The sequence below is a fragment of the Aythya marila genome (assembly GCF_965140915.1).
Source record: "Aythya marila genome assembly, chromosome: 1".
In the NCBI taxonomy this organism is placed as follows: Eukaryota; Metazoa; Chordata; class Aves; order Anseriformes; family Anatidae; genus Aythya; species Aythya marila.
In genome coordinates this window covers 8472055-8491867 of record NC_139042.1, presented here as the reverse complement: position 1 = coordinate 8491867, position 19813 = coordinate 8472055, and the positions used below count along the sequence as shown (strand labels likewise).

The 19813-nt window shown below is 41.1% G+C and overlaps 1 long non-coding RNA gene across 1 annotated transcript in view; it reads right to left on the bottom strand.

Moving 5' to 3' along the window:
* The window catches only part of LOC309885972, a 38868-nt gene extending 23771 nt beyond the window's left edge, over positions 1–15097 (bottom strand). Inside the window, exons 1-2 of the long non-coding RNA XR_014318871.1 lie at positions 15019–15097; positions 11385–11464 (exon numbers count right to left, since the gene is read on the bottom strand). This is a non-coding gene — a long non-coding RNA (uncharacterized lncRNA). The remainder of the gene's footprint in view (positions 1–11384; positions 11465–15018) is intronic.
* Positions 15098–19813: the final 4716 nt, after the last annotated feature.

The window sequence follows — 19813 nt, the reverse complement described above, 5'->3', positions numbered from 1 at the left end:
AAGTATGAAAGGAAGAGAATGACTCCTGCTGTTTTGGGACCAGCTGAGCAAATAGGGACTCTTGGCTACTACACTTGGCTATGAGGAGTGGTTACAGAGCCAGGCCATTATTTCTAGGGAAAAGCATTGGCTTCTTTCATTCGCCTTCTGAAACAGCTAATGGCTGGCAGATGCTTGTATCCTATCAACATGGAGACCTCCCTCTGTGTTTTCATTGCTCTGTGTAGAAACGATAGTCAGGATTAGCACAAGTATGTTCTGCAGAACATGCTCCAACTCCCTGGTTCACAGTTGAATGTAACTAGATGAATTAAAGGAATTCAATAGTGGCCTCATTAGTAGAAGGCCCAATACTGTGTATATGGGAGTAAAATCATCACCTTCCCTTTGGCTCAGGAAACAACCACATCCTCTGGGTGGCAATGATTGTTTCTTTCTGTGTCATGGGCTGCAAGGAAGACGGTTCCTCACATTTCTCTTGTCATGAGCATCCTCCTATCTCAGAGACAAAACAGTATGGTAGGAACCCTCTTATTCCCTCTTTTCTATGTCAGTATTTGAATGAAAGTCTGAGAAGCACTACTTAAAAAACAAACAGTGTCTATTTTGTATTCTTATTGTGCTGGGAAAGGATATGCAGTCTGTCGCTAAGGTGGTCTGATTTATTCAGTCCCAAAACCACTGTTTACATAAGGAGTCAACACTGTTTAGTGTAGCCTTCAGTCTCATTGACATTCATTGGTTCCCCTGTGGTCTCGGTTGATCTCAAGATTTCAGATAATAGCTTCATTACTGTAGTGGTTTCACACCAAAAGGCAGCTAAACTCTACCACAATCACTCTCCCACTCTCCCTCCTTGAGGAAGAGGGGAAGAAAATACAATGGAAAAGGGCTGAAGGGTTGAGATAAGGACAGGGAGATCACTCACCAATTACCATCACAGGTAAAACAGACTCACTGTTGGGAGATTAATATAATTTATTGCCTATTACTAAAAATCTAGAGCAGAGAGAAATAAAAGCAAAGAACACCTTCCCTCCATCCATCTTCTTCCACCTCCTCCTCCTGAGAGGCACAGGGGAATGGGGAATGGGGAATGGGGGCTGCAGTCAGTCCCTGAAGCTTCGTCTCCACCGCTCCTTCACGGTCCCTCTCTGTCCCTGCTCCATGTGGGGTCCCTCCTACGGGATGCCGTCCATCCCAAACTGAGCCCGCAGGGGCTGCCCACAGGCTGCAGCTGTTCAAGAACTGCTTCCACATGGCTCCATACCACGGGGTCCATCTCCCAGGAGCAAACTGCTCCAGCACGGCTCCCCCACGAGCGGCAGCTCCCCCCAGACCCCCTGCTCCTGCGTGGGCTCCTCTCCACGGGCTGCAGCTCTGACCCGGGGCCTGCTCCTGCGGGGGCACTCCATGGGCCGCAGACTCCTCCAGGCCACATCCACCTGCTCCACTGGGGGCTCCTCCATGGGCTGCAGTGTGGCGATCTGCTCCATGTGGGACCCATGGGCTGCAGAGGGACAGCCTGCTCCACCAGGGGCCTCTCCAGGGGCCACAGGGGAACTTGTGCTACGTGCCTGGAGCACCTCCTGCCCTCCTGCTGCACTGACCTCGGGGGCTGCGGGGCTGCTTCTCTCTCAGCTCTCACCCCTCTCTCCCAGCTGCTGCAGCACAGCAGGATTTTTTTTCCCCTTTCTTAACTCTGCTCCCCCAGAGGCCCAAACAGCATCACTCATGGCTCGGCTCTGGCCAGCGGCAGGTCCCTTTTGGAGCCATCTGGAGCTAGCTCTGAGCTGACAAGGGACAGCTGCTGGGCTCTGCTGACAGAGGCCACCCCTGCAACTGGCACCACTACCACCCCTGCTACCAAAACCTTGCCACATAAACACAATACAGCCCAATACCATCTGGCCAATAAGCAGTGCTTATGTGAAGCTAAGCAAAACCACATTATTTATGTTGACAGATAGATCCACCCCAAAAGGCAAGTTTTTGTTTTGTTTTGTTTTTTCTCCTAGCCAACTCTAGTCTAGTGGACATCAACTAGAGAATAGCATGCATCTTCTTCATGGGGAAATTCTCTCTCCTATGCTGGAGTAAAACCTCTGAAGGTGATTCCAAGCTATAAATTGTCTTTGTGCCACTACAATCATTTTAAAACATTTTTAATCACATTTCATAACTGCATTTGACTTTTTGATTGTATCAGCTATGAGACAGTCATCTTATAAAAAGAAACACCTCCATCAGTGTACTGTGTACTGAGTAACCTGAGCTGGAAAGGACCTAAAAGGATCATCAAACCCAACTCCAGGCTCCACACAGCACTACCCAAAAATCAGACCCTATGTCTGAGAGTACTGTCCAAACACTTCTGGAGCTCCAGCAGGCTCAGTGCTGTGACCACTGTGCTGAGGAGCCTGTCCCAGTGCCTGACCACCCTCTCAGGGAAGAGCCTTTTCCTAACACCCAGCCTGACCTTCCCCTGTCCCAGCTCCATGCCATTCCCTCGGGTCCTGTCACTGTCCCCAGAGAGCAGAGCTCAGCGCCTGCCCCTCTGCTCCCCTCGTGAGGGAGCTGCAGGCCACCATGACGCCTCCCCTCAGCCTGCCCTGCTCTGAGCTGAACAAACCAAGAGACCTCAGCTGCTCCTCATACATCTTCCTCTCTAGACCCTTCACCATCTTCATAGCCCTCCTTTGGATACTCGAGTAGATTTATGTCCCTTTTATACTGTGGAACCAAAAACTGCACCCAGTACTCGAGGTGAGGACACAACAACACAGCCTCAGGCAGGACAATCCCTCCCTTGCCCAGCTAGCAATGCCGTGCCTGATGCACCCCAGGGAACAGTTGGCCCTTTTGGCTGCCAGGACACGCTGCTGATTCAGATTCAACTTGTCATCAGCCAGAACCCCGAGATTACTTTCTGCAGGGCTGCTCTCCAGCCTCTTGTTGCCCACTCTGTATGTACATCCAGGGCTGCCCCTTCCCTGGTGCAGAATCCAACACTTTCTCTGGATAAACTTTATACAGTTGGTGATTGTCCGGACCTCTAATTTGTCAGGATGTCTCTGCAAGACCTCTCTTCACCCTTGAGGGAGCTAATAGCTCCACTCAATTTAGTGTCATCCACAAACTTAGTAATGTACCTTCAAGTCCTGCATCCAAGTCATTTATGAAAACATTAAAGAGAACTGGCTCTAAAATGGAGCCCCGCAGAACCCACTAGGGGTAATAATAATATAAATGAATAATAAATGCATACTTTCCATGGGAGGTTTGGTTTGGTTTTGTTTTGCTTTTTTTGTTTTGTTATGTTTTGTTTTCTCCAGAAATTTATAATGGTTCTACAGGATAACCCGTTTTCCTCCTCTTGGGAGGACAATAAATTATGGCGAGGGTTATTTCTGTTTATCGTTATTCTGACAAGAAGAAAATAGAGCATAAAAATAAAAAATTAAAAAATTAAAAAATATCATCATGTCATGTGATAATTGCTGTAGTTAAACACATAACCAGACAATCTAAAACCAGGGATTTTCCTTGTATAGGAGAGGACAGACATATATTTTCTTTCTTGACTGATAAAAAATGATTTAATTAAAACAAATAAAATATTCTATTAGTCAAGTCTGAGGGCATTGTGAAGGTTACACATAGAAGCACTGGGTGTTTATATCTCTATTGTCAGAGACAAAATGACATTACCTCTGCACTAGCTATGAATTTGAAAGATAAACAGCAGATTTCTGTTGTTCAGAAGAGGGAAGGGTAAAAAAATTATGAAACGAAACAGAGGTTTTGGTTTGTATGAGTAGGATTCACCTCACCTCACCTTAACTGTCTCAGATTTCTAGTCATAGGTTGCCATTCAGTCTGTCTCTACTGTCACCGAAGAAAGATGGACTTGTTCAGAGGTAGCTTCTTGCCATTTATCTTAGACATCGACCCTCAATTAAATGAGCCAGGTTCTGGAGGCATTTCCTTTCATTGACTGAAAACAGCCTAAAAGGACTAATTTTACATCAAATGCTAATTTGTACATTGGTTATGTTAAGTGAGATGAATTGCACACTCAGGTTACAAAGCTGTAAGATGACTTTACAGTTTTATCCGATGAAACTTCCATGTCATTGTGTTTGCCAGATATCAAAAATGCAGGCAGAGAGATCATGACTCTTTCTTGATTCAAATCAGGGAAAGATGTGTCCCAAATCCAGGTGGAATTAATCTTCATATTTATTTTTGAAGAGGTTTCTAGAGTTCAGTTAGTAATATCATCGGGAAAAATAAATAAATAAAAAAATCCATTGACAATCCGTCTGTTTTTCCATTGTCTTAACTTTGCTTCCATTTGGCAAAAATTAGACAAAATGAAGATGAGATAGTAAATTGGAAGCCTGGCTTTAAATCGGTAATTTTACTTATTTTCTGAATGTTTTGATTTTTTGAATTTTCTTAGCAACTATTATGTTTGTCAAGTTGGGCATTAAGTCTGTTTGTTACTAAAATCTTCATCCTATACTTGGCACCTTTTTGCTAACCAGGCTGAATGTGTTTAGATATATTCACATAAGCAATTATGTAACTAAACTTAGTTCAGATTCTTAATACTTTTAGTTTTAATCAGATTTTCTATGGAAATTAAGCCTAAATTATCAGACTTCATATATGTATATATATCTTCCTCTCTGTAATGCTTTCTAATACCTTTTGAACCCTCTAATTTCTACCAAATCTGACAGAGGTTCAAGCACATAATAGTCCTACAGGTTTCACCACATCCCGATGAGATAAAGCTCCCATCATTGCCATTATTAAAGGAAATGTAGCAGCAAGAATTCAAACCTTTGTAAAGACAGTGGAAGTCTGCATAGGATAAAAATTCTCTGAGTACTCTGAGCACAGGAAAATGGTTCAATTACATTCACATCTTTTCAAAACCACAGGATCTAATCGGAAGTGTCATCCATTCTGCTCATGGAACAACTTATTAATTTTCTACATGTTAATATGGGACTATTCCTCTTTTATTGCTGATGATATATGCTGATTTTAAAAAGACAATATTAAAATTGAAATTGAAATGCACAAAGGCAGTATTTTCAATCTTTTTGTTTCAACTAGCCTTGTACCGTATTACATTTAAGCACAAATCTGTGATTCTCCAGGGAGAAGATCATCTGCTGTCAGAGTTAATGTATATCCAGTACTCCATGTCCAAAGTAAACATTGTGACTCACTGTAGGAGCTTCATGTTCCATGAACAAAATAATTTACTTTAGTAAAGACAAATTAAAGAGTGTGGGAAGTGGCCAACTGACAGCATTTTATTTTGCATAAGCACAAAAATGATCCCAGTTCTATTTATTTTTTAATTCTTTCTATAAAAGTCCAAGTTCAGCAGTGTAATCAGAGTTTGAAACACTAAAATAATGTCAGTTGGAAAGCATCTGCAAAGATCCAGCCTGCCCCCCCCCCTAACTCAAAGCAAGTTCATCATCATATTAGAGCCATATTACTCCAGTCCACTTTTGAAAATGTCCAAGAACATCTCCACATGGTCAATGGCCCTCTGTTGCAAAGCTTAACCACCCTTAAACTGAACATTTTTTCTCTTGTGTTCAGTTGGAATTTCCCCTGCTCTTTCATGTCCTTTCTGTTTGCTCTTTTTGCAATATGCACCCTTATGCACTCCAACACTGTCTTCTCCATCACCTCCCACTAGAAGCAGTAAGGTCTCTGTCCCCTTCTCTTTTCAGAGTCCTAGTCCTGAAGCCTCTCCTTAAATGGCAAGTGCTCCAGCTCTGATCATCTTGTGGGTCCGAAAGTCCTTCAGATATATCTTAAAAGTGCTAGGTACAAGGGAAGATCAATTTCCTGGACCTGGTGGCTCCACTCTTTCTGCTGCAGCCCCACACATGGTAATCTTTCATTGCTGCTACCCCTGCTTCCAGAAAACCGGTCCAGTGAAGAATGAGTCACGTTTATCCATCCAGACTACCATACCCTAAGGCATTATAGTATAATAGCATTAAAATCCAAAAGCCCAGTATTAGAACTTTTTTTTTTTTTTAGTCCAGTATAGTCATATGCATATTTCTATAGGTTTTTTTGTTTGTTTGCTTGTTTGTTCTGATTTTTAAAAAAGAAATATGACCAACTGCTGTTTGATTTATGCATTCATCCAAGCTAGCCATAATCACCTAGGAGACAAATAAATAGAGCTTTCACACTTGGATGGTCTAGACTAGAAACCACAGACCTCACACCGAAGTGTGAGACAAGAGTCTCGTAAATAACTGTAAAATGTGACTCTTTTTTTTTTTTTTTTTTTTAAATTGTATTTTAATCAGCTTTCAACCAACAGCAGAACTTTCCAACATAAAATAGTTCATGTGAAATAAAGCTTTGTGTCAACAAAAATGCTGAGTTCCTTTTGGTATAGAACTGGAATTCTATAAGAATACTATAAGAATTAGAATATGGAACTAGAGATGAAAGTTCATGAAGTGCTTCCATTTCACACTATTTTGTGTTTTAGGCTTGAGCATGGTTTGTGGGCATTGCTTTGAAAGGATGGTTACCTGTAGCTGCAGAGCTGTGTTGAAGCACCTGAGTGCCTATAGTACATCTTTTGTTCTGTTTGCCTTCTCCCCTTCACCTGACCACCCAGGCCCAAAAGCCTCAGGTGTCTTCCAGTGTCCACAGGTTCTACAGATTCTCCTTCAAATGGGCAGTTCAGATGTAGCATCAGAGCCAGCACATGACCAAAGACAGAGGGTCGCCAAGTCCTGTAATCCCATGAGACAGAAGGAGCTCCAGGGCCTAATGCCACCCAAGGCAAGCCAAGCCTAGCACTAGCCCCATCAACCATGGCATCCTCTGAGAAGGTACATAATGCCCTGTCTGTAACCTTTTCAGGATGTACCTTCTCATTTGTGTACAGCCCTTGGAGATGCTCACTATGTGTCTCAAGGTTTTGAACATCAGAGGGATTTTGTTCTGTAGCTCACAGTACTGGAAAAGTCAGGAAACCTCTCACTTTTTAGGTCAATCCATTTTTTGTATATCCTGGTAACTCTTCAGACTATAGCCACAAAGTAAAAAGCAGATGACAGGGTTTGTCCCTCTGCTGATGAGAACAGATGACAACTTTTATAAGCACACACAGCATGGAAAGATAGAGCACTTCACAGAGGTGGTAACCCCAAGGAAGAGCTCCATAATACAAACATAATTAATTTGAAGCTATTTGTATTCAGTGCCACTAGATTAGAATAACTGTAATAAAATAAAATAATAATATTAATACTCCATTAAATAATTACATAATTGCAAGTACACTTTTAATTTCCAATGTAGTTTTGCCAGTCCCCATGTGAAGAATAATGGTTCCCTCTGGCAAACAGGGCCTCAGAAAACAGAAATTTGAGTCAGAAACCTACAGGAATTCCCTCAAAAATAACTTAACTAGTATTAGAGACTTTAATGTCAGGAGATACAGATTAACAATTTGGCAACATATTTTCTAAGCATTTCATATGGATTTATATTTACAACAAGGTTTCTAATGAAAAAATAGCAACATTGTACACAAATTCACCTGTCATTTAAGTTCAAAAACTGATTGCAATAGCAGGATTTTTTTCTGAATAAGATGGTCTAATACAATCTAATTTCTTGTGTATAAGGTGAGGGCTAGAAAAGGGAAAAGGTGTTTTGCTAACTACTCCCCTAAAATGCAATGGCCAACACTGACATCAGTTAGACAAGACCTGTAAGTGAACATCATGAGTGAAAGAAAGATTTCAAACAGATCTCACATCTGTGGTGCCAAGTTTTATTTTCACAGCTTGTCAGAGACATATGATTGGTGCAGGAGCTAAATCTGCTGGGTTTACGGTACAAGAGTTTCTCTCCCCTTCCTTTCACAAGGGGAGTTTTCTACTCTTGAACCAATTTTGGCCCTGACTACCTGAACTCCACAGAAGGACCAGATCATAACACTGAAGCTCCTAATTGCATGTTCTGTCATGCACTTTATGTATTTAAATTTACAGCATACAAATGAGGTGGAGATAGAATGTGGACAGACCAAAGTGCAAGACAGGCTGGAGGAAACCTGGTGATGATCATTGAAGGAGATGAGGAAAACAATAGTAGACAAGGATTGCCAAAGTGAGAGGTCAAATTGAAGCTACTTCAGTGTTATGCTTTGCTAAAGGAGGGCTGGCTGAAGGAGGACACATCTGAAGCAAATATCTTCTGGCTTGCTGTTCTTGGACTGGAAACACTCAGGTGTGATGGTCCAGACAAAGAGGGTAACCAGGCACTGAGAAGCAGAGTAGTTTTTTGCACCATATGAGTAAGGCACACACTTTCTGACTGTCCCTGAAAATACTTACCACAGCAAATGCTGAATATTTAACAGTCCATCTGAGAAAAGACAGAAATATTTAATTTCATCCTGTTGTTTAGTTCCTACTACATGAAGAACCACTGTCATGTTGTGTTGGTCTTGTTGAATGCAGGAGTCAATATTTCAGTCTGAATATCCAGGTAACTTTCTAACTTATGCAAACAACTGCCAATCCTGAGGACATACCTACAACTCAGAACTAGATCTCTAAAATTACTTTGCACATAAGAGCATTTATTTCTTCGCCAATATTACCTAGTGAGGAAGGAGGATTGAATAAGGACAGCCAAGAAGAAAGGCTCACAGATCATGCAAATCCTTTCTGTCCCAGTAGAATCAGACAAATCTTTTTGGCTTACAGCAGTACACTGTGTTTCTGCATAGAGCTAAAAGTGGATGTGATGCTACAGCTTGACCTAGGGTGGATTTGGCCCAAAGTTTTTGTGCTGAGCTTGGACAGAGCCTCTGGGGTTTGACTGGGCTGGAGGCTGTGGGCATGCTTGCAGTTTTTGCCAGATCAGGTGAATGTACTCAAAGCCTGGGAAGAGAAATACTTCCCACTCAGATTACACCTATCTGTGATATATGGCTTAGTCACACTGCCCATTAATCAGACGTCAAACCCATGATGTCTGTCAAAGTCAAAACCTGTGTTCCTGTATTTTGGTATCACACCAAAAGTTATCTGAACTTCTTCAGGTTTCAAGACAATTCCTCTTTGTCTTTCACACCTTTGAAACTTCAAAGTCATGTCTTTCAGAGATATCCCTAGAGGTTTCATGAGTAACCTGAGACACCCTCATACAGTGCTAGAGTAAAACTTATCCTCTTCAATACATTTGAGATTTTCTTTTACATTTCATTACAGTGGGGATTATTCAGGGAAAGAAGGTGAAACTGAATTAGAGACATTTTAGCAGAAGAGTTAAACAGTGTTATGGTATGTTTCCTACCACGAACTGCCATGCTTCTTATTAGTTCGGCCTACAGTTTTAGGGTCACTAAAACTTAAAAGGGGATTTATTTGGCTTATAATGGGTATAGGAGATACAAATCTACATTTTAGGAGTAGGAAGCTTTTATTTTCCTGACCTGCATTTACACCTTCCTGGAAAAAAAAAAAAAAATAGTATAATATAAATATGTTGTTCTCAAACTCAGAATAATATTTGTGGCTCCTCTTCATCCTGTCATTAGTAAGAGCTAACAAGATGACTGCATCTTGTACAGGCTGGGAAGCTGAGGCAAAGCATTGCCCAACACAAGACAGCAGAGGAGTGCTTGGCACCTGTCGTGGTTTAACCCGGCTGGCAGCTAAACACCACGCAGCCGTTCGCTCACCCTCCCCCCTCCCTCTCTGGGACGGGGGAGAGAAATGGAAAGTGAAGCCCTTGAGTTGAGATAAAGACAGTTTAATAAGACAGGAAAATAATAATAATAATAATAATAATAATAATAATAATAATAATAATACAATGATGATAATAGTACTACTAATAATAATATGTACAAACAAGTGATGCACAATGCAATTGCTCACCACCCGCTGACCGATGCCCAGCTTAACCCCGAGCAGTCCGGCCCCCTCCCCCCGGCTAGCCACCCCTATATATTGTTTAGCATGATGTCAGATGGTATGGAATACCCCTTTGGCTAGTTCGGGTCACCTGTCCTGGGTCTGTCCCCTCCCAGCTCTTACTGCACCCCCAGCCTGCCTGTTGGCAGGACAGAGCAAAAGTCTGAGGTGTCCTTGGCTTGGTATAAGCACTGCTCTGCAACAATTAAAACATCGGGGTGTTATCAGCACTCCTCTCATCCTAAGCCAAAACACAGCATTCCACCAGCTACTAGGAAGAAAATTAATTCTGTTCTAACTGAAACCAGGACAGCAGCAGAGGCAGCCCTGCTCTGCTCACTGCCCCTATCCCTGCTTTGCTCAGTTATGTGTTACTGCTAAACACTTGCTCCTTTGGCTAAAACAACATACAAACCGTGCCCCAGCAATCCAGAGACCATGACTACATCATCTTGGATTTCAATAAAAAAACTTTTGTGGTTCTCAGTATTTATTTTATTTTAATTATTGTTCTAAATTTCAAAACTTTAAAATACACTAAAAATAACAGAGAGTAGATGTCACTCAGTCACCTGATTCTGGGAGAATGAAGCACCAAAAACTCCAGTGCTTCAAATTTGTGCAAAGCTGAGATAAACATCACATAACAATGACAACACTAACCTCTGACATCAGGGGGCAAGAAATTAATTTGATTATGTCCAAGCTGTCCAAAATTTAGATGTTACATTTTGTTACATTTAAGACCTCTAAAATGAGGCTGTAAGTCCTCAGGAGAGGGTATTTTAAAAAGCATTTTTCCCTACCACCATCATTGGTACAGTGAAGCTTTGCAACATTTTCCTATAGCTTACAAATCACTGTCCATGGGGAATTTCAGTATCTGGCATCTGTTAGGAGCATGTTACATACAGTAACAAAGCTGATCCCTGGATAGCTCATTTAGTTAATAAATAAAGACCAAGACTTTACTAAGTTCCTCCTGCTGTAGCTCTGAAATGGCAACCTCACTACCAATTATCTCAGCAATGCTTTTAATTCTTAACCCAGAGGCCAGCATGTAGACATTAAAATTTCTGCCCAGCTGGCTCTGTAATAGTTCAACCATGCTACAGAGTGTGCTTTCTCTGTTGAGCCAGGTTGTCTCTGAACATTGTGGTTATAGTCAGAGAATAATCTAATTAATAATAAGTTAAGTTATTCAGAAGACATCCTTACGCATCACGCCATATAGCATTTAAAAAAAAAAAAAAAAAAAAGCATGTTTGAAGATGCATTAGTTCTTGAAATGCTGGAAAATGTGTAACTCTGGCATACCTCATCCCAGACGTGCAGAAATGCAAACTATTAAAGTTTGATTATTAAAGAGGAAAGTATACTGACCTGCTTTGGAAGGAATCCCATTTGTCTGAATCGCTGCACTTCCCCTTTAGCCACATCAGCCCAATGCTGAGCAATATTCCCTGGAAAATCAATTATCCAGTCCTTAAAGGTTGTGTGCACCCCTGATAGGAGGAATGGGTCTAAAAAATAGGGAAAAATCTTTCCCAGAACTGACTTGGATCCAGACACAAAATTATATGCATATTCAATTTTAAAATTAGTATTGTGCAGCTACTTGTTAGCTGTATTTCTGCAGAGCTACCAGTGAGCCACAAATGTTTTGCTATGTAAGATCCATCCATATGCTATTAAAAAAAAAATCAAGAAAGTGTATTGGGAAAGCTGGTTTAGGGTGTGAGGAGACAGATGCCAGAGTATGAATTGTTGTAACTTTACTGCTTAAGAACTTGGAGATGATCAGATGATCACTGTTAGGCAGTCATTTATATCTTCCTAGCATGTTGCAATTGTAAAATAAAATGAGTTACTTTATTTCAGGGAAGTTAAGTAATTCGGTTCCTCAGCAGTAAGCCATGGGGTCGCATTAACTCATTTTCTTGCAGTCAAATGTATGTGCTTTAAAACTGCAGCTCTCTAAAAGTTGTAACAATATAAAACCTACCACAGTGGAAAAAAAAAAAAAAAAAAAAAAAAAGCACATAAAACATGTAGAAGGAAAACTTCAAGCTATGCTATCAGCAATAGACAGTAAAATAAAATACATTTGGCAATTAAGAACAAACCCCCACCCAGAAAAAAAAAAAAAAAAAAAAAAAAAAAGAAACAAAAACTCACACCACCACGAAAAAAAAATAAAAATAAAAAAAATAAAAATAAATAAAAATAAAAATATATATATATAAAAAAAACATTAGACTGAATAAAAACAAGAGCAAAATTTGACCAAGGAACCAACAGCCAGGTAAGAAGGCAATTATTTTCCTTCAGTAGAAATTTGTGCATGATGGAAAATTTTTATGTTCCCAAAGACCTAACTTTAAAATCTTTTTTTTTTTTTCTGTCTTTCCTCCTTGCAGAAACAGAAGACCAACACTCCTGTCGCAAATGCTGTGGTGAGATTTCCTGTGGAGGTGGGTGGAGAGGGGGTAAGGTAAACACCGAAAACATGAAGTGCTGTCTCATAGCACACAGCTGGACATTGCAAACTAAGGAAGGCTGACAAGCATTGGATCAGAGAAATTGTATCCCAGAGATTTACACAAGGGACAACACAAAGCCTTAGGAGGAGTCCTTTTGACATAATGTTTTGCATGAAGGTGGAGGAACTAAGTAATGGAGCAAAGGACATAATTCATTTGGGCTATGTTAGTGCTCTCAGCAGAAGGCTGGAAAAGCAGCTACATGCTGAGAGGAAGGAATAAGTGCCATGGTAAGAAAGTTTCCCTTGAACTTACTTTTGTTTTTTAGCCCTTAAGCTGAGAGGCACTCATGGTGGGTATGATGAGTTTTCCGAGCAGAATCCTGCTCTCAAGGCTGCCTGGTAATACATAAAACAGTTGCAGTTACCAAAATGACTGTCTGCTAATGAAGTGCATTTCAGTTCTCTCTGTAACATGTGAAGAAGCACTAAGAAGCATGGCACAGCCTGTAATAGCCTTAGTGATAGTCACAATGTCAGGTTTCAGATGGTTCTTTTCTTGGAAAGTTAATAACCTAGATGGAGCTTTGCAGAAGGAGACCAGCATGGCATGGTGGACCAGGCTGGAGAAAGAGACAGGGACCCATTGCTTGTACAACCCTGTGTATCATCCACAGATATTTTGAACTCTGAGATGCAGTGGATGAAGAAGAACAGAGTTTTGACAATGGAGGATCATTTTTGGCAAGCTGTAAAATCCATCAGGATTAAGAAGGTCTGTGAGGACACCATTGGGATCCGTAACAATGTCTGTAACAATGTTGAGAGGCAGCCAAGCACTCCATGAGACAAGAGTCAGATGCCTGGTGAATAATGCACCGTTGATAACAACATTCATAGAGTCTGATACAGGAACCGTCCTTTGCGATCTGCTTGGGAAAAGCACACTCAACACTTGGCATAATTCAAGCCCTCAGAGAATCTACTGCTCTGGTTTGTGTGTGTCCTCTGGCTGCCCCTGGCGTGACGCACAGCAAGTCTGACAGAGAAACAGACAAATTCTGATGACTTTGAGGATAAATACCCTACGCCTCGTGTGGACACGGCAAGAGTTCCCAAACAATGCAACCCCACTCAGACGGAGCTAATTTAAGAATTTATTGGTCATTCACTGCTCTGTCTGGAATCATTTAGTAAGAAAAAAAAAAAAAAAGGACATCAGCTTAAAACACAGCACAACAGCACACAGTGGTTTCATTTGTTTGTGTGTTTGTCTTTTTCTTGTTTTAATTTTCTATTTCTTCCCTATTTTTAGTTTGGTGTGCATCTAGTTTTATCTGAGTGATGTCCAAATCACTTTTAATGAAACGTGCTAAGTACGGGTCACAAGCCAGGTTTTAGAACTGTCTGTAATCACAATTCCATCTGATTAAATGCATACTGAGGGGCAGCCAGTATGAAAATGTTCTTAATATTCTCAGTTTAAATTGAATTAAGAGTGCATAGACCTTGCTTTATCAGAACAGCTACTAATTTCTCCAGAGAAAACCCATATAAATTATTTTTGTAATGCTGAAGTTCTTTCTGGGTGAGCTGTAAGTCAGTAAGTGAAAACAGTTGGACTGAAACACAAGAAGATATCTATAGGATTTTGGAGAACTCTGCTCTTTATGCCTCTGAGCTCCCAGCTTCTAACACAGACGTGTCTTGTCAATCACACTTACTGCATTGGATGCAAAATTTTATGAGTTACAGTCAGTTTTGCACAAGCAAATTTTAGGCTTAAATTCCTGAAATTTTCACAAATGTCAGAACAAGCAACCAGCACTTTTAAGAGTTAGCTTAACAGACACTCTGACCACTACTGTTAAAATCCAGCTGTTTTATTCTAATTATCTTTAGGAGACAGAAAAAGTGTTCAGCAGCCATCCATTCTGTTCAGACCAGCAGCAGTGAAATCCCATCTCCCTTCAAACATCCTTTTTCATCTTGTTTACAAAGTCTGCCAAGTTCCCAAAGAATTAAGGTCTTACTCAGCTCTGCTCTGATTGCAAGCAGATAGGGATGAACATTAACAGCCAGAAGCCCGTATCTGTTTGCATCAAACGTTTTTGTGTGGGCACAGAATATCAAAAGGCTCCTCCACTTGTCCATGCACTCACTCTGCCTGTGTTGCAAGGACTGAGAAGGGGAATTTTTTTAACTGTGACAGTCTCTGTAGTCACTTACACCACTGTGATGCTGGAACAACTTCTTTTGGCACTGAGGAATCTGGACCCATGCATATGGGCTGGAGTGTTTCAGCCTCACACAGGTTTCCACATAGCCCCATCCATGGCAATCTGCTAAACAACCAGGGGAAGTAAAAAGATTTTCTGCTTTGGGCTATATAGGTGAAAATGGCATGTCACTAGGATTTTGACTTTCTGAGGTAAAATTGTCAAGTAACCATCAACTGCCTGGAGCCATGGGAGAGTGAGTTACAGTAACAGATTGCTCTCCATAATAATAAACTCCTTTTAAAATATAGCTTACCAGACACCGTGACAGATCACTTGGGGACTTCTTATCAGTGAAATCGTCCTCCACACACAGCAGCCTGACAGAAACCGAAAAATAGAGTTTGGTCAGTTCATCCAACTTGTTCTGCCCTTTTGGACTGTATTTATTGAAAGGGAACAGTGTTTCTGCCAAAGGTAATATTAGCATAAGTTAACAGTGCATTCCTGCAATTAAATCTCCCTGAGAAACACTGGAAAGAAACATCCTTCTTCGGTGGTTTTAACCCAAAAGCACAGCCATCTGAAAGCAAATCCGACTGGAAAAAAAAAAGGTGACAAACCACTTGGTTTCCATTCTCCAAACACTGAGAAGAGCATTAATATAATTACAAAATCAGTACAGCTCAAGGGAATGGAAATGAACACATTTTAAATACTTACCAAGAATGTATTTAAAAATGATTAAGTTAATAGACCTGCACAGAGGGTTTTGTATCTGCTAAGGGCAAGGGCAGGCTGCATGTGGATCTGCAGGAGGAGGCCAAGGCTCAGCCACGGATGGCCAACCTACACCAGCTTTGCCATTCTGAGAGTATATTTTACTCCGAGAGAAGGGAATTCAGGCCCCATCTCCCAGCCAAAAAGGTTGTTTTCACTTGCATCAAAATCAAATTATAAAAGAAAGTCCCAGCCAAAACCACAAAACTCTCCTGGTTTTATGTTACAACAGGATGAAGCCACCAGTCAACTTTAGATGGTTTCCACACACAGAAAAAAAAAAAAAAAAAAAAAAAAAAAAAAAAAAAAAGTAAATTATCCACAGGTTTGGCAATAAGAAGAAGAACATATCCCCAGTTCAGGACTAAAAGTGAATGAAGGCTGTGTTTTTTATGGGTTTCCTCACAAAGCTTTTGCACAGCTGTATCTGTTTTATAAATAGAACTAGCCAAATTAGTTGTAGAGTAATATCCATTACAAAAGTGGCCCCTCAGTATTTTTCCACAAATTCATCCTAATTTCTTTCATAAATATGAACTCCTTGTTTAAAAGATTTTTGCCAATATCTTATTTGAGCAGTTGTACAGTAAAAAACAGGACTCTTTCCAAACGGACAATGTGATTATTCATTTTTTTTATGTGTCCGTAACTACCAAAATCATAAAGTATTATCTCTACTTGGTGAGTGGTAACTGAAATACCAGAAGCTAAAGAATACTGAGCTATGAAGTTTTCTGGTGTGACTTTTTGGATGAACTATCCATTCAAAAGACCACAAATCTTTCCAGAATACTAAATCTTTCCAAATATACAGAACAGCTTTCTCAGTATTCGTAAATAACAAATTTAAGCCAATCTTGGCATTGTTATTTGGAAAATACTAAATCACTCTTTTTACTGTCAAATTAATCCTATATGCAAGTGTGTTTATCCCTTAAGTCTTAAAAAATATTGCACTTTATCCTCTGATAAGATATTATAAACAATTACATGTCTTTCAAAGTATTTGTTATGCTCCTTAAAAGTGGAATTATGACTAGAGAAAATGAGAGAACAGTAGGACAGATCTTTTAAGCCAAAAATAGCAAGAATAACAAAATAGCAAGACATTCAGCAAGCTAACCTAGAAACCAGCAACTACATTGCGTTCAAGTTGAATAATGCAACCACCCACTACAAAATGCTCAGGTTTGAGGTGAGGTTTTCAGTGACGCCTTAGACTTATGCTCACACTTTTCTCCCCTTGAGCGACAAGCATGGTGGACAACTTGTCTCCTAGTCAGAAGGAACCAGCAAAAAGCCAGATGGAGGCCTCCAGATCTCACACAGATTGCCCCCATAGGGATCTTCCTGCTCATTTCATGTTGGATATCAGGCTTTTAAATCCCTTGATCCCAGGCCATCTGAGATTTGCATCAGAAACAGCCTTTACTAAGAATTTACAGCGTTTACTAACTTGAGTGACAGAAGACCTTCTTAGATCTGGTACAACCCAGCTATATGTCCACTACTTTTCCTTCTTTACAGTGAAATAACTGTAAATTAAGTTTCATGTGCAAAGACCAAAGGGGATGCCCATGCAAAGCAACTGAGGGTAGATTTGTCAAATGAGCCCAGAGTGTCATGGTCACTCATGAGCAGAAAGGTGGGGGGGGGGGGAAAGGCAGTCCCTTCTGCTTACTGTAATAAAACGGCTTGCAGATCCATGATTTGATTTGCTCTCCATATAACCACAGCTATTTAATAATCCATGTTGCCACACTGCAAATTCAACAGATGAAGAGTGGTGGAGCATTCACAGGCCTCTTTGAACAGGGTTGATTAAATGCTTGAGGAATTAATAATGACTGAGAGAACTGACTGAGAGAACTACTATAATCTTCCAGGGTAGCAATAGCTGTGGAAATGATATTTGAGTGTACGTGCTCCACATAAAACTGATAGGAAAGTGAACATACTGTTCCTGTATGTGTTTACCAAAAGTTTCTGAGCCCTAAGCTCCTACACAAAATTTGGATAACCTCAAAGGTCAGTGCAACAGGTCTGTGATATCACCAGAAAGAGGAACTTTTCTTTCTTGTCTGGGTCATGTTCTATCAGTATTGTGTCCTGCAGAAGTCAGTTCTCACAATCACCAAGAAAAAGCTGGCTTCTGGCAGGAATAGCTCCCCATCAGTGAAGCTCTGCAAGGACTCTCATGGTATGATGAAGGATCACCAACCCAACAAGTTATGTGCAGACAAGGTTGTACATGAGGTGAGTTACCCAGAGGGCAGGTACACCTGTTGGAGCAGCAGGCAAAGGCCATGGGTGAGTCCTCCATGCAGTGACCAGGAAAGGGAAGGGACCAAAAAGAAAATGGAAAATCAGTGTGAGGCAATGGTTTAGGTGCACACAAAAACTAGGGTGAAAGGGAAAAGCCATGGTCACCATGAGTCCAAGTCCCTGAGCCTAAAGGAAGAAAAGGATGATCCTAACTTCAGACAGCAGAGCAGACCATGAAAATAATTTGATTTAATTAATCATAAAATTAATTAGAGCAATATTTTAGTTTAGTTTCCATGCAAATAACCAACACCTTGCCAAGACAACCAAGAGGCAAACTTGGTTTGCCCACAGCACTGCTCAGATTTCACAGGTAATATGGGAAGAGTGAAGAGAGGCACTTTCCAGCACACCTCATGGCTCCTCCCCTGTTTTTAAATGTCATGGCACGGTATTGAGTGAGTTAAAAGGATCAGACTGTTCCCCCAGGATGAGAGATGTCTGTACACCAAATGCACCAAGAGAACCAGGTATTAGGGAAGGGCCTGTTGGGAGACCACCAGCTCCAGTCAGACACTGCCTGGTTGAAAAAGGACACCCACCTGTAGTTAGCACTACCCACACGTGTGTTGTTAAGTGCACACAAAGGGCACAGCACAGAACAGTTGTTTGTAATGGGCTATGACTAATTATTTTCATTTGCCAGCACATTTGGGGCCATATTTCTTAAACGGTAAGTTCTGGAATGGTAACGAGACCCAAGGGTATTTACCACACCACTTATCTGTTATTAGAGCACGCTACTAATGTGTCTGTGGGAAGACGAACATTAACTGAAGGGCTGGGAAAAAAAAAAAAGGTCATTCAAATGCCAAGAAAAATTAAATTAATTGCATAAAGCATAAAACAGTGCTGAATCAATCAAGCACCAGAACGCTAATAGAGACAGGATAGGCAGGTCAGCTGCAGTGGGCACCTGCCCTTCAACCAAAATCTGGACCTACGGAGCAGAATTAAGCTCCTGTTCCCTGAGGTCCTCGCAGTCTGTGTCCTCTCACTCACACCACATAATGGTATGGCCAGACACACTGTGCTGCCTTCAGCTGACATGGTTTAAGAGATAACAGCCCCTAAGTGCCCCAACCACTTGCCCCCACTTCTTCCTCCCACTATGGCTATGCCAGTCTCTACCTCTCCAGAGCCACCAGCAAAACCATGCTTCTGTTCAGGTTTAGCTACAACTTTTTAGACAGTTTTGCTTGTTTTATTCTTTGAAGAGGATTTTTTGGCAGACTGAGGCTAGGAAATGTTACACCAGCAGGTCCTAGGAGGAGGTGAGGAAAAGCAGTCACTGGGATGCTAGGCTCTTTCACACCAGGTCAGTTACAATCAGTTCAGAGCATGGTACTGCACACAAAATCAGGAGAAACTCCTCAGAGAGCTTCCTTGCAGCAAGAGTGACCTTGCAGCATCACCAAAGGAAGGCAATATGAGCATCTTGTTCTTAAGCTTTGGGCCTAATTTTGTCTAACCAGGGACTGGGAGTGTTTCATCATCCCTGTATTTGACAGCCCAGAACGCCAATGCTCTTCTGTTTCCACCAAAAGGAAGGCCCAAAGATTTTGTTTATATGAGTTCACGTACCAGTGATAAGATATCTGCCTGGGACATTGAGATGAAGAGGAGGGTTGAATATACAATGTTGAATACATAATGTTGAATACTGTTTAGCCATGGGTTGTACATGTAGCATGGAGAGTGGGAGGTGCAGAAGGGGCTCTCCTCTCCAGTCACAAATTTCCTTCACTAATTGAAATTACCAATAAAAGGCTCCAGCTGGGAAGAGCCATGCCAAAGTGGGAACAGCATGACAGTGCTGTCAAAGCTACTGCTGTTATACAAGACAGAGCAGTCCTTGAGCTACAGCTGAACAGCATTCAGGCACTCTTGTATTTCATTTCACTGCAGCACATGAAAAATAAATCCAGAAGCAGAACTAGCTAACAGCAGAGTATGTACAACATCTGAAATGGCTGTTTGAGAAGTACCATGCCAGTCCCATGGGA